The sequence below is a fragment of the Dama dama genome, chromosome X (genome assembly GCF_033118175.1).
Source record: "Dama dama isolate Ldn47 chromosome X, ASM3311817v1, whole genome shotgun sequence".
In the NCBI taxonomy this organism is placed as follows: Eukaryota; Metazoa; Chordata; class Mammalia; order Artiodactyla; family Cervidae; genus Dama; species Dama dama.
The window spans coordinates 49,170,272-49,183,242 of record NC_083714.1 but is presented as its reverse complement, the minus strand read 5'-3'; the positions used below and the strand labels follow the sequence as shown (position 1 = coordinate 49,183,242).

General features: G+C 37.1%; 1 pseudogene; it reads right to left on the bottom strand.

Annotated features, from left to right (window-relative positions):
* Positions 1-12,971, bottom strand: part of LOC133052632 (tRNA pseudouridine(38/39) synthase-like) — a 106,331-nt pseudogene that overhangs the window by 54,321 nt on the left and 39,039 nt on the right.

Genomic DNA, 12,971 nt, shown 5'->3' with positions numbered 1-12,971 from the left:
TTCACAATTTGTATGGAAATAAAAAAATCCTCAAATAGACAAAGTAATCTTGAGAAAGAAGAATGGAACTGGAGGAACCATCCTGCCTGACTTCAGGCTATACTACAAATCTACAGTCATCAAGATAGTATGGTACTGGCACAAAGACAGAAATACAGATCAATGGAACGAAATAAAAAGCCCAGAGATAAATCCACGCACCTGTAGACACCTTATCTTTGACAAAGGAGGCAAGAATAGACAATGGAGAAAAGACAATCCTGGTCAACCACTTGTAAAAGAAAGAAACTAGAACACTTTCTAACACCATACACAAAAATGAACTCAAAATGGATTAAAGTTCTAAACGTAAGACCAGAAACTATAAGATTCCTAGAGGAAAACATAGGCAAAATATTATCCGACATAAATCACAGCAGGATCCTCTATGACTCACCTCCCAGAGTAATGCAAATAAAAGCAAAAATAAACAAATGGGACATAATTAAACTTAAGTTTTTGCACAACAAAGGAAACTATAAGCAAGGTGAAAAGACAGGCTTCAGAATGTGAGAAAATAATAGCAAATGATGCAAACTGACAAAGAATTAATCTCAAAAATATACAAGCAATGCCTGCAGGTCAATTTCAGAAAAATAAACGACCCAATCAAAAAATGGGCCAAGAACTAAACAGACATTTCTCCAAAGAAGACATACAGATGGCTAAAAAAACCCATGGAAAGATGATAAACATCACCCATTATTAGAGAAATGCAAGTCAAAACCACAATGAGGTATCATCTCACGTCGGTCAGAATGGCTGCCATCAAAATGCCTACAAACAATAAATGCTGGAGAGGGTGTGGAGAAAAGAGAACTCTTTTATGCTGTTGGTGGGAATACAAACTGGTACAGACACTATGGAGAATCCTTTAAAAAAACTGGAAATAGAACTGCCTATGACCCAAAATTCCCACTGCTGGGCATACACACTGAGGAATACAGAATTGAAAGAGACACATGTACCCCAGTGTTCACTGCAGCACTATTTATAATAGCTAGGACATGGAAGCAACCTAGATGTCCATTGGTAGATTAATGGATAAGCAAGTTGTGGTACATATACACAATAAAATACTACTCAGCTATAAAAAAGAATGCATTTGAGTCAGTTCTAATTAAATGGACGAAACTGGAGCCTATTAAACAGAGTGAAGTAAGTCAGAAAGAGAAACATAAATACCATATATTAACACATATATATATGGAACTTAGGATGATAGTAATGATGATCCTACATGCAGAGTAGTGAAAGAAACACAGATGTAAAGAACAGACTTTTGAACTCAGTGGGATGATTTGAGAGAATAGCATTGAAACATATGTGCATTATGTAAAAATAGATGGCCAGTGCCAAGTTTGATGCATGAAGCAGGGCACCCAAGGCCAGTGCTCTGGGCCAACCAGGAGGAATAGGGTGAAGAGGGAGGTGGAAGAGGGGTTCAGGATGGGGGGAACACATGTATACCTGTGGCCAATTCATGTTGATGCACAGCAAAAAAAAAAAAATCACAATATTTTAAAGGAATTATCCTCCCATTAAAATATTAATTTATTTTTTTAAGTTTCTGCCAATTAAATAATTTGTTTTATTTTTGAGTTTAAGTTGTACATACTCTTTGCATATTTTGAACATTAAACCCTTGTCAGTCACATCACTTTCAAATATTCTCTCCCATTCCATAGGTTGTCTTTTTCATTTTGTTGATGGTTTAGTTTGCTGTGGAAAAGCATTTAATTATGTCCTGTTTATTTTTGCTTTTATTTTCTTTGCCTTAGGATACTGATCCAAGGGAACACGCTACAGTTTATGTCAAAGAGTGTTGTGTTTATGTTCTCTTCTAGGAAGTTTATGGTTTCAGGTCTTACATTTAGGTTTTTAATCTACTTTGACTTATGTTTTCTTTTAATAAGGTGCAAGAGAATGTTCTAATCTGTTTTACATACGACTGTCCAGTTCTCCCAGCACCACGTGAAGAGACTGTCTTTTTCCTTTGTGCATTCTTGCCTTTGTTGTAGATTAACTGACCTTAAGCGCACAGATTTATTTTGGGCTTTATATTCTGTTCCATTGATTCATATGTCTGTTTGTGTGCCAGTATCACACTATTTTGATTATTGTATCTTTTAAGTACAGACTGAAGTCTGAGAAAGCTATACTTCCATCTATGTTCTCGTTTCTCAGGATTACTTTGGCAATTCAGATCTTTGTGGTTCTACAAAAGTTTTATGATTATTTTCTCTAGTTCTGTTTAAAAAAAAAAAAGGATCCTGGGTATTTTGATAGAGATTTTACTGAACTTGTAGATTGATTTGAGTGGTATGGCCATTTGTAACAATACTAATTCTTCCAATCCAAGAACATGGACTATCTTTCCATTTATTTTCATCATCTTAAACTTCCTTCAATGTTTTATACTTTTTAGTATTGGGAACTTCCCTCCTTGTTTAAGTTTATCCTAGGCATTTTCGTGATATGATTTTAAGTAGAATTTTCTACTTTCTCTATATTTCTTAGTATATAGAAATGCGACAAGCTTATGTATGTTAATCGTGTATCTGGGACATTGTAGAATTCATTTATTAGTTGAAGTAGTTTTGGGGTGGAGACTTTTGGGTTCTCTATATGAAGTATAGTGTCATCTGCAAAGAGTAATAATTTTACATGCACACCAATGTTCATAGCAGCACTATTTACAATAGCCAAGACATGGAGGCAATACATGTACTCATCAAAAGATGACTCTATTAAGAAGATGTGATATATATACAATGGAATATTCAACACAGTTGCTCAGTCCTGTCCAACTCTTTGCGACCCCATGGACCACAGCATGCCAGGCCTCCCTGTTCATCACCAACTCCCGGAGTTCACCCAAACTCATGTCCACTGAGTCGGTGATGCCATCCAACCATCTCATCCTCTGTTGTCCCCTTCTCCTCCCGCCTTCAATCTTTCCCAGCATCAGGGTCTTTTCAAATGTGTCAGCTCTTCGCATCAGGTGGCCAAAGGATTGGGGTTTCAGCTTCAGCATCAGTCCTTACAATGAATATTCAGGGCTGATCTCCTTTAGGATGCACTGGTTGGATCTCCTTGCAGTCCAAGGGACTCTGCAGAGTCTTCTCCAACACCACATTTCAAAAGCATCAATTCTCCGGTGCTCAGCTTTCTTTAGAGTCCAACTCTCACATCCATATATTACTACTGGAAACACCAAAGCTTTGACTAAATGCGACTTTGTTGACAAAGTAATGTCTCTACTTCTTAATATGCTGTCTAGGTTGGTCATAACTTTACTTCCAAGGAGCAAGCATCTTTTAATTTCATGGCTGTAGTCGCCATCTGCAGTGATTTTGGAGCCCAAAAAGTTAAGTCTGTCACTGCTTCCACTGTTCCCCATCTATTTGCCATGGAGTGATGGGACCAGATGCCATGATCTTAGTTTTCTGAATGTGGAGCTTTAAGCCAACTTTTTCACTCTCCTCTTTCACTTTCAAGAGGCTTTTTAGTTCTTCTTAGCTTTCTGCCATAATGGGGGTGTCACCTGCATATCTGAGATTATTGATATTTCTCCTGGCAATCCTGATCCCAGCTTGTGCTTCATGCGGCCTAGCATTTCTTATGATGTACTCTGCATATAAGTTACATAAGCAGGGTGACAATATATAGCCTTGACATACTCCTTTCCCTATTTGAAACTGGTCTGTTGTTCCATGTCCAGTTCTAACTGTTGCTTCTTGACCTGCATACAGGTTTCTCAGGAGGCAGGTCAGGTGGTCTCATATTCCCATCTCTTGAAGAATTTTCCACAGTTTATTGGGATCCACACAGTCAAAGGCTTTGGTATAGTCAATAAAGCAGAAGTAGATGTTTTTCTGAAACTCTCTTGCTTTTTTGATGATCCAACAGATGTTGGAAATTTGTTCTCTGTTTCCTCTGCCTTTTCTAAATCCAGCTTCAACATCTGGAAGTTCATGATTCATGTATTGTTGAAGCCTCACTTGGAGAACTTTGAGCATTATTTTGCTAGCATGTGAGATGAATGCAATTGTGCAGTAGTTTGAACATTCTTTGGCATTGCCTTTCCTTGGGATTGGAATGAAAACTGACCTTTTCCCGTCCTGTGGCCACTGCTGAGTTTTCCAAATTTGCTGGCATAGTGAGTGCAGCACTTTCACAGCATCATCTTTTAGGATTTGTATAACTTTCCAAAACTGAACCAGGAAGAAATAGAAGATCTTAACAGACCCATCACAAGCAAGGAAATCGAAACTGTCATCAAAAATCTTCCAGCAAACAAAAGCCCAGGACCAGATGGCTTCACAGCTGAATTCTACCAAAAATTTAGAGAAGAGCTAACACCTATCTTACTCAAACTCTTCCAGAAAATTGCAGAAGAAGGTAAGCTTCCAAACTCATTCTATGAGGCCACCATCACCCTAATTCCAAAACCAGACAAAGATGCCACAAAAAAAGAAAACTACAGGCCAATATCACTGATGAACATAGATGCAAAAATCCTTAACAAAATTCTAGCAAACAGAATCCAACAACATATTAAAAAAATCATACACCATGACCAAGTGGGCTTTATCCCAGTAATGCAAGGATTCTTTAATATCCGCAAATCAATCAATGTAATACACCACATTAACAAATTGAAAGATAAAAACCATATGATTATCTCAATAGATGCAGAGAAAGCCTTTGACAAAATTCAACACTCATTTATGATTAAAACTCTCCAAAAAGCAGGAATAGAAGGAACATACCTCAACATAATAAAAGCTATATATGACAAACCCACAGCAAGCATCACCCTCAATGGTGAAAAATTGAAGGCATTTCCCCTGAAATCAGGAACAAGACAAGGGTGCCCACTCTCACCACTACTATTCAACATAGTGTTGGAAGTGCTGGCCACAGCAATCAGAGCACAAAAAGAAGTAAAAGGAATCCAGATAGGAAAAGAAGAAGTAAAACTCTCACTGTTTGCAGATGACATGATCCTCTACATAGAAAACCCTAAAGATTCTACCAGAAAATTACTAGAGCTAATCAATGAATATAGTAAAGTTGCAGGATATAAAATTAACACACAGAAATCCCTTGCATTCCTATATACTAACAATGAAAAAACAGACAGAGAAATTAAGGAAACAATACCATTCACCATTGCAACAAAAAGAATAAAATACTTAGGAGTATATCTACCTAAAGAAACAAAGGACCTATACATAGAAAACTATAAAACACTGATGAAAGAAATCAAAGAGGACACAAACAGATGGAGAAACATACCGTGTTCATGGATTGGAAGAATTAATATTGTCAAAATGGCTATTCTACCCAAAGCAGTCTATAGATTCAATGCAATCCCTATCAAGCTACCAACGGTATTTTTCACAGAACTAGACCAAAGAATTTCACAATTTGTATGGAAATACAAAAAACCTCGAATAGCCAAAGTAATCTTGAGAAAGAAGAATGGAACTGGAGGAATCAACCTGCCTGACTTCAGACTCTACTACAAAGCCACAGTCATCAAGACAGTATGGTACTGGCACAAAGACAGAAATATAGATCAATGGAACAGAATAGAAAGCCCAGAGATAAATCCACGAACCTATGGACACCTTATCTTTGACAAAGGAGGCAAGGATATACAATGGAAAAAAGACAACCTCTTTAACAAGTGGTGCTGGGAAAACTGGTCAACCACTTGTAAAAGAATGAAACTAGAACACTTTCTAACACCATACACAAAAATAAACTCAAAATGGATTAAAGATCTAAATGTAAGACCAGAAACTATAAAACTCCTAGAGGAGAACATAGGCAAAACACTCTCCGACATAAATCAAAGCAAGATCCTCTATGACCCACCTCCCAGAATATTGGAAATAAAAGCAAAACTAAACAAATGGGACCTAATGAAACTTAAAAGCTTTTGCACTACAAAGGAAACTATAAGTAAGGTGAAAAGACAGCCCTCAGATTGGGAGAAAATAATAGCAAATGAAGAAACAGACAAAGGATTAATCTCAAAAATATACAAGCAACTCCTGCAGCTCAATTCCAGAAAAATAAATGACCCAATCAAAAAATGGGCCAAAGAACTAAACAGACATTTCTCCAAAGAAGACATACAGATGGCTAACAAACACATGAAAAGATGCTCAACATCACTCATTATTAGAGAAATGCAAATCAAAACCACAATGAGGTACCATTACACGCCAGCCAGGATGGCTGCTATCCAAAAGTCTACAAGCAATAAATGCTGGAGAGGGTGTGGAGAAAAGGGAACCCTCTTACACTGTTGGTGGGAATGCAAACTAGTACAGCCGCTATGGAAAACAGTGTGGAGATTCCTTAAAAAACTGGACATAGAACTGCCATATGACCCAGCAATCCCACTTCTGGGCATACACACTGAGGAAACCAGATCTGAAAGAGACACGTGCACCCCAATGTTCATCGCAGCACTGTTTATAATAGCCAGGACATGGAAGCAACCTAGATGCCCATCAGCAGATGAATGGATAAGGAAGCTGTGGTACATATACACCATGGAATATTACTCAGCCATTAAAAAGAATTCATTTGAACCAGTCCTAATGAGATGGATGAAGCTGGAGCCCATTATACAGAGTGAAGTAAGCCAGAAAGATAAAGAACATTACAGCATACTGACACATGTATATGGAATTTAGAAAGGTGATAACGATAACCCTATATGCAGAACAGAAAAAGAGACACAGAAATACAGAACAGACTTTTGAACTTTGTGGGAGAATGTGAGGGTGGGATATTTCAAAAGAACAGCATGTATACTATCTATGGTGAAACAGATCACCAGCCCAGGAGGGATGCACGAGACAAGTGCTCCGGCCTGGTGCACTGGGAAGACCCGGAGGAATCGGGTGGAGAGGGAGGTGGGAGGGGGGATCGGGATTGGGAATACATGTAAATCCATGGCTGATTCATATCAATGTATGACAAAACCCACTGGAAAAAAATAATAATAATAATAATAAAAAATTATAAAAAATAAAAAAAATAAAAAAAAAATAAATAAAAATTCACCTGAAAAAAAAAAAAAACTTAAAAAAAAAAAAAAAAAAAAAAGAAATAGCTTAACTGGAATTACATCACCTCCACTAGCTCTGTTCATAGTGATGCTTCATATGACCCACTTGACTTCTCACTCCAGAATGTCTGGCTCTAGGTAAGTGATCACACCACTGTGATTATCTGGGTCATGAATATCTCTTTTGTCAGTCCTTCTGTGTATTCTTGCCACCTCTTAATATCTTCTGCTTCTGTTAGGTCCATACCATTTCTGTCCTTTATTGTGTCCATCTTTGCATGAAATGTTCCCTTGGTATCTCTTATTTTCTTGAAGAGCTCTCTAGTCTTTCCCATTCTGTTGTCTTCCTCTATTTCTTTGCATTGATCACAGAGGAAGGCTTTCTTATCTCTCCTTGCTATTCTTTGGAACTCTGCATTCAGGTGTTCACTATTCAGAGTTGCGGCTCCCACCTTATTGGCACCAGGGACTGATTTTATGGAAGACAATTTTTGCATGTACTGGAATGGGAGGTTAGAGAGATGGTTTAGGTACTAACTCAATCATTTTCTCTGACACAGGTGTTGGGGAGCTCTGCTTAACATAACACCCCATCCATTGGAAATATAAGACAATCCACATTTATAATTAAAAATTTTCTGGTAACTACCAAAGTGGGGGGAGGGCTGGCTACATTGTGCTGCAGTGGTGGCTGCATGGCGATGGAGCGACTGTGAGGATATATCCCACATCCAAGGGCAGAGAAGCCCCAGTAAGTTGGTAGACGCTGGAGCAGAAGCTATGTGCCGCTGCAGTGACTCTAAGGAGATACCCCACGTCCAAGGGCAAAGGAGAAGCCCCATCAAGCTGGTAGGAGGGGTGCAATCACATTTAAAATCAAAACCCATACCCACCAGAGATACTCAGAGGGCTCAAACATACCTTGTGCATGCCAGGACCTAGAGTCTCCACAGAGACTGAGACAGAACTGTGTTGAGTGTCTCCTGAGGAGGTGGACTACTGCAGGGGCAGGGTCTCTGGGTGCAGTAGGCCTGGGTATGGCATAAGCCCTCTTGGAGGAGGTCGCCATTAACCCCACCATAATGCTGCCAGAACTTACACAGGACTGGGGAAACAGACTCTTGGAAGGCCCAGATAGAACCTTGTGCACAGCAGGACCCAGGGGAAAGGAGCAGTGACCCCACAAGAGATTGACCCAGACTTGCCTGTTAGTGTCCAGGAGTATTACTCAGTCAGAAAAAATGAAATACTGCCATTAGTACCAATGTGGATGGACCTAGAGAACATTATGTTTAGTGAAATAAGTCAGACAAGCACTGTATCATATCACTGATAGGTGGAATCTAAAAAATACAAATGAAGTATATACAAAACAGAAACAGACTCACAGACATAGGAAATGGGTTTGTGGTTACTAAAGAGGACAGGGACAAATAAAAGGCATGTAATTAATATAAGCCATTATGTATAAAATAACCAACAAGGATTTGCTTTATAGCACAAGCAATTATACCCATCATATTTTAATGAGCTATAACAAAATATAATCTGCAAAAGTGTCAACACTGAATCACTATGCTGTAAAGGAAACTAACACAGTATTGTAAATCAACTATATTTCAATAAAAAAGAGTAAAAATATATTCATCCATAATTGTATACATAACAAAGACTATCACTCAAAAATGTTTGAGACTAAAGACATTTTCAGATAAGCAATAGCTGAAAAAATTGCCACAAGCAGACTTGCACTAAAAAGCCCTTGAAACTAATATTAGATGGGAAGAAGACTTAAATAATTGGAAAAGGTACAATGTGTCCATGTGTTGGGAAACAAAATAATCAATTGTCCCCAAATTGATCTATAGATTCAATACCAACACCACTCCCCCCAAAAAACCAGAAGTTTTATAGAAATTGACAGGTTGGTTATAAAATTCTATGAAAGTGAAATGCATGTAAAATAACCAAGAATTCTTGAAAAAGAATAGAGTTGGAGGCCTCATATAGCTTGAAGACTTAATATCAAGTTGAAGTAACCAAGACAATATGGTCATGATGTCCAGAGAAAGAGAAAAAAATATCATTGAAACAGAATAGAGATTACAAAACTAGAACTAGCCATGTATGTTCAAATATTTTAATAAATTTGCCAAAGTAATTCTATGGCAAGAAGGCAGCCTTTGCCATTAAGTGTGAGCCTCTGGGTATTTGTACAGGAAAAAAAAGAACCTCAAACTCTACCTCGACACCACATAATCAAACTGATTCAAAATGGACTGTAGAGCACAATTAGTGTCTTTGTTAACAATGGCAAGGGTGTGCACAGCCAGAGCAGAATCTCTGGTGAATTTTTTTTTCCCCCTTAAGTAATATTGTGAGGTATTCCAGAAGTCATCTAGGGCTTCTTGACTTTCTTAACCTTCACCCTAACCTTTCGTATTAAGGCAATTAAGAGTAATGCCAAAAATCTCACGATGAAATAGAGAAGGGACATTTTAAAATCAACATCACTGACTCCCTGATCAGAAATTTGCATGGCTGACTTAAACTTCTCTTTGGTTACTTCCATGACACTGGTTGTTTATGTTCAGGATGTCCACCAATCTGACCAATATATTTTCGATTACCTGGCCTACCATTTTTAAACCTAAAGAAGTAAAAAACAAAGAATCTGAGGAAAAATTCTTATAAAAATAAGATGTGATATTATGTAGACAGTTTACAGTACCAACCCAATAACAATGATCTCTTTTATAGTAAGATTTTAGACATTCTAGCATTCTAAAGATTCCCTTAGAGATTACCAGATTCTCAAAGGAATAAAAATAGAAATAAAAGCAAGTATACATAAACTTCTTGGACATTTATCTATCCCCTATGAAAAAGCATAAATGTCACCATAAAAAAGAATTTCTGTGGTTTCATACTCAATAACAACACAACCACCTTTAAAGACAGAAATTAAGTTATATTTATCTCACCTGAAAAAAAATGAAAATGCCATTGAAATCTAAAGTACAGTGTGATTTCTGTGTGGGAGTTTTAAATTATTTTCTGACTCTCAGATAAGAATTTATCTAATGATTTAAATTGTATGTTTTAGAGTAGCCTGCACACTGAGGTGGGCTTTAAAACAGTGTTCAAGTAATTATAGAACTAAATTAATGATCCAAGGAGTCCCTGAACCAAAAAAATGATAACTTACATCTTATAAAAGTGGGACAAAATGATCTTTAAATGCTGTATTAATTGCTGATTTTATGCTTTTGCATCTCTGTGAATGATTTTTAGGATCCTGCAATTTCTTTTTGCCTTCAAAGTCACCTAAGACACCAGGATTCTTAGTTTGTATTTGATCCTAGTGTGAAGGAACTCAGAAAGTGGAAGACTTTGCTAACTACAACAAAAAATAGTATTTTGAGGGCCATTTTCTCCCTAGGAGACTTATTATAGTTTATCATACATCTGATATCCAACACAATGAGAATTGGGAATTGAATAGAAAGACTTTCTCATTTTATTCACTGATAGTTGAATCGACTTCTAGCATTGTTTCATGTAATTCACACAAACAAGACTTTTGTGTAGAAATACTGTGGTGTTTCATATATTCAGACAGTAGACATTAGCAGCATCTCTTCCATTCCTGTCTTGGCCGTGAGAAGTTATTCGCTGCACTATACCACACCCCAGATTAGAGATGGGCTTCACTAGTAGCACTGTCAGTATTTTAGGTATTGGATTGGCTGAAAAGTTCATTCAGGCTTTTCTGTGTGATGTTACAGAAAAAACAGAATAAACCTTTTGGCCAACCTGATATTTTACACATACCCTTTGAGTGAAAAGCAGGTAAATAAAGTCAATCAGCTATTTAGCAAGTAATCAACAACACACTGAAGTTTGACTGAACTTTCCACACTTTAGCTGGTTTTATGGACATTATGTAGACAAGCAGACAATTTCAGGTGAAATAATACTAGATCTACAGTAGTAAAGACCCATATTTACTGGCACTTCAATCACAAAATCCTGAAATAGCCATGACATGGAAGCAACCTAGATCCCCTCAACAGACAAATGGATAAGAAAGCTGTGGTACATATACACAATGGAATATTACTCAGCCATCAAAAAGAATGCATTTGAATCAGTTCTAATGAGGTGGATGAAACTTGAGCCTATTATACAGAGTGAAGGAAGCCAGAAAATAAAACACTAATACAGTATATAAATGCATATATATGGAATTTAGAAAGATGGTAACAATAACCCTATATGTAAGACAGCAAAAGAGACATAGATATAGAACGTCTTTTGGACTCTGTGGGAGAGGGGGAGGGTGGGATTGCTTGGGAAAATAGCACTGAAACATATATATTATAAAGTGTGAAACAGATCACCAGTCCGGGTTGGATGTATGAGACTAGTGCTCAGGGCTGGTACACTGGGATGTCCCAGAGGGATGGGATGGGGAGTGAGGTTCAGGATGGGGAACACATGCAAATCCATGGCTGATTCATGTCAATGTATGGCAAAAACCACTACAATATTGTAAAGTAATTAGCCTCCAACTAATAAAAATAAATAAATAAATAAAAAGAATACAGAAAAATTTTTAAATATTTTAAACAGGCAAAATATTTGAACAGACACTTCACCAAAAATATATGATTGCCAAAAAATACAAGGTACTTAATATCTTTAGTCATGAAGGCAAATTTAAAACTCCAATGACATAATATTACCTAATCACTAGAAAGACTAAAATTAAGAAGATGAACATGTTCTGGTATAGATGTGGAACAATTAGAACTCAAACACAAAATGCTAAGCCTACTTTGAAAGACAGTGTGAAGATTTCTTATAAAGTTAAATGTACACATCACACAACCCAGCAATCCCACTTTTAGGTATTTACCTCCAAAGAAATGAAAATATGTCACACAACTATTTGTACTCAAATGTCCATAGCAGCTTTATTTATCTTAACTCCAAACTGAAAACAAACCCATTAATTTGCAAGTGGATAAATTGTGGTATTTGCATAAAATATAATACCCCTTGTCAAACTGATACTTACAACAACATGACTGAATGTCTAAAGTATTCTGTTAAGAAGCCAGAAAGAAACACACACACACAGATAGATAGATACATTTCCCAGGTGGTTCAGTGGTAAATAATCTGCCTGCCAATTCAGGAGAAATGGCTTTGATCTTGGGTCAGGAAGACCCCCTGGAGAAGGAAATGGCAACCACTCCAGTATTCTTGCCTGGGAAATCCCATGGACAGAGGATCCTGGTCGGCTAAAGTCCATGGGGGTCACAAAGAGTAGGACAGGACTTAAAAATAAATAAATAAAATAAAAATGGTAATACATAAATAACTTATGTGCTGTGTGAAATGCTTAAAACATGACTTCCTGGTCACCGAAGTAAAATGGTTTTAAATGTAAATAATTGCTGTTACATGACCTCTATTTGTACAAAGAACTTTCATGACTCACATCCCCTTCCTTGGTTGACAACTGGTATAGCTTTAAAGATTTCAACATGTGAATAACACGCTACAAATTATGTCTAGAATGCAACTCAAAAGATGTTTAAAATATAGTAATGAGTTTTGGTGACATAAAGTTTTCCTATAAAAGCAGTAGCCAGAAAAACAAAATGAAACATTGAGTCGAGAAATAAATATAGTCCATGCATTTTGTGTATTAGAAACCAAGCAGTATTCTGTGGGAAAAGCTTAACAGTAAGACATTCTGTGAGAAATGCCTACAGAATAAAAACTAGTGCTGTGTGTGCTCAGTCATGTCCTACTCTTTGCGACC